General features: G+C 51.5%; 4 non-coding genes across 4 annotated transcripts; all 4 read right to left on the reverse strand.

Annotated features, from left to right (window-relative positions):
- Window positions 1–59: 59 nt before the first annotated feature.
- On the reverse strand, window positions 60–132 carry trnar-ccu (transfer RNA arginine (anticodon CCU)). The gene has a single exon. It is a non-coding gene; the product is annotated as a tRNA-Arg (tRNA).
- Window positions 133–648: 516 nt separating this feature from the next.
- Window positions 649–721, reverse strand: trnar-ccu (transfer RNA arginine (anticodon CCU)). The gene has a single exon. It is a non-coding gene; the product is annotated as a tRNA-Arg (tRNA).
- Window positions 722–1631: 910 nt separating this feature from the next.
- On the reverse strand, window positions 1632–1704 carry trnar-ccu (transfer RNA arginine (anticodon CCU)). Its single transcript has one exon. It is a non-coding gene; the product is annotated as a tRNA-Arg (tRNA).
- A 686-nt stretch (window positions 1705–2390) lies between these two features.
- On the reverse strand, window positions 2391–2463 carry trnar-ccu (transfer RNA arginine (anticodon CCU)). The gene has a single exon. It is a non-coding gene; the product is annotated as a tRNA-Arg (tRNA).
- Between the last annotated feature and the right edge of the window lie 37 nt (window positions 2464–2500).

The raw sequence follows: 2500 nt of genomic DNA on the forward strand, positions 1-2500 counted from the left end.
TCCATCGACCTCTGGGTTATGGGCCCAGCACGCTTCCGCTGCGCCACTCTGCTGTCAGTCACCCCAGATGGGACTCGAACCCACAATCCCTGGCTTAGGAGGCCAGTGCCTTATCCATTAGGCCACTGGGGCTTCCGATACTCTACCCGTAGAGCGACGATGTAGACAATGTGTACGGGGACATCAATAGGGAGCAAACATGTCACAACAAAGCCATGAAACCATGGGGAACCCAAGACAAAAGGACTGACGCGATGACTGGAGTCTTTAAAGCCAACAGGACATAATGAGTTAGCAGAGGATGGTTTCGATCCATCGACCTCTGGGTTATGGGCCCAGCACGCTTCCGCTGCGCCACTCTGCTGTCAGTCACCCCAGATGGGACTCGAACCCAAGACATGAGGAGAGAAGCAACAAGTCTGCCGTTGGTGCACATGATCGACAGATAGAGTTTGTGTTGACCTTTTCTGTCTTTTCAATGACTGGAGTCTTTAAAGCCAACAGCACATAATGATTTAGCAGAGGATGGTTTCGATCCATTGACCTCTGGGTTATGGGCACAGCACGCTTTAGCAGAGGATGGTTTCGATCCATTGACCTCTGGGTTATGGGCCCAGCACGCTTCCGCTGAGCCACTCTGCTGTCAGTCACCCCAGATGGGACTCGAACCCACAATCCCTGGCTTAGGAGGCCAGTGCCTTATCCATTAGGCCACTGGGGCTTCCGATACTCTACCCGTCGAGCGACGATGTAGACAATGTGTACGGGGACATCAATAGGGAGCAAACATGTCACAACAAAGCCATGAAACCATGGGGAACCCAAGACAAAAGGACTGACGCAATGACTGGAGTCTTTAAAGCCAACAGGACATAATGAGTTAGCAGAGGATGGTTTCGATCCATCGACCTCTGGGTTATGGGCCCAGCACGCTTCCGCTGCGCCACTCTGCTGTCAGTCATCCCAGATGGGACTCGAACCCAAGACATGAGGAGAGAAGCAACAAGTCTGCCGTTGGTGCACATGGTCGACAGATAGAGTTTGTGTTGACCTTTTCTGTCTTTTCAATGACTGGAGTCTTTAAAGCCAACAGCACATAATGATTTAGCAGAGGATGGTTTCGATCCATCGATCTCTGGGTTATGGGCCCAGCACGCTTCCGCTGCGCCACTCTGCTGTCAGTCACCCCAGATGGGACTCGAACCCAAGACATGAGGAGAGAAGCAACAAGTCTGCGGTTGGTGCACATGGTCGACAGATAGAGTTTGTGTTGACCTTTTCTGTCTTTTCAATGACTGGAGTCTTTAAAGCCAACAGGACATAATGATTTAGCAGAGGATGGTTTCGATCCATCGACCTCTGGGTTATGGGCCCAGCACGCTTCCGCTGCGCCACTCTGCTGTCAGTCACTCCAGATGGGACTCGAACCCAAGACATGAGGAGAGAATCAACAAGTCTGCGGTTGGTGCACATGGTCGACAGATAGAGTTTGTGTTGACCTTTTCTGTCTTTTCAATGACTGGAGTCTTTAAAGCCAACAGGACATAATGATTTAGCAGAGGATGGTTTCGATCCATCGACCTCTGGGTTATGGGCCCAGCACGCTTCCGCTGCGCCACTCTGCTGTCAGTCACCCCAGATGGGACTCGAACCCACAATCCCTGGCTTAGGAGGCCAGTGCCTTATCCATTAGGCCACTGGGGCTTCCGATACTCTACCCGTAGAGCGACGATGTAGACAATGTGTACGGGGACATCAATAGGGAGCAAACATGTCACAACAAAGCCATGAAACCATGGGGAACCCAAGACAAAAGGACTGACGCAATGACTGGAGTCTTTAAAGCCAACAGGACATAATGAGTTAGCAGAGGATGGTTTCGATCCATCGACCTATGGGTTATGGGCCCAGCACGCTTCCGCTGCGCCACTCTGCTGTCAGTCACCCCAGATGGGACTCGAACCCAAGACATGAGGAGAAAATCAACAAGTCTGCGGTTGGTGCACATGGTCGACAGATAGAGTTTGTGTTGACCTTTTCTGTCTTTTCAATGACTGCAGTCTTTAAAGCCAACAGCACATAATGATTTAGCAGAGGATGGTTTCGATCCATCGACCTCTGGGTTATGGGCCCAGCACGCTGCCGCTGCGCCACTCTGCTGTCAGTCACCCCAGATGGGACTCGAACCCAAGACATGAGGAGAGAATCAACAAGGCTGTTGTTGGTGCACATGGTCGACAGATTGAGTTTGTGTTGACTTTTTCTGTCTTTTCAATGACTGGAGTCTTTAAAGCCAACAGGACATAATGAGTTAGCAGAGGATGGTTTCGATCCATCGACCTCTGGGTTATGGGCCCAGCACGCTTCCGCTGCGCCACTCTGCTGTCAGTCACCCCAGATGGGACTCGAACCCACAATCCCTGGCTTAGGAGGCCAGTGCCTTATCCATTAGGCCACTGGGGCTTCCGATACTCTACCCGTAGAGCGACGATGTAGACAA

The sequence above is a fragment of the Scomber japonicus genome, chromosome 4 (genome assembly GCF_027409825.1).
Source record: "Scomber japonicus isolate fScoJap1 chromosome 4, fScoJap1.pri, whole genome shotgun sequence".
Classification (NCBI taxonomy): Eukaryota; Metazoa; Chordata; class Actinopteri; order Scombriformes; family Scombridae; genus Scomber; species Scomber japonicus.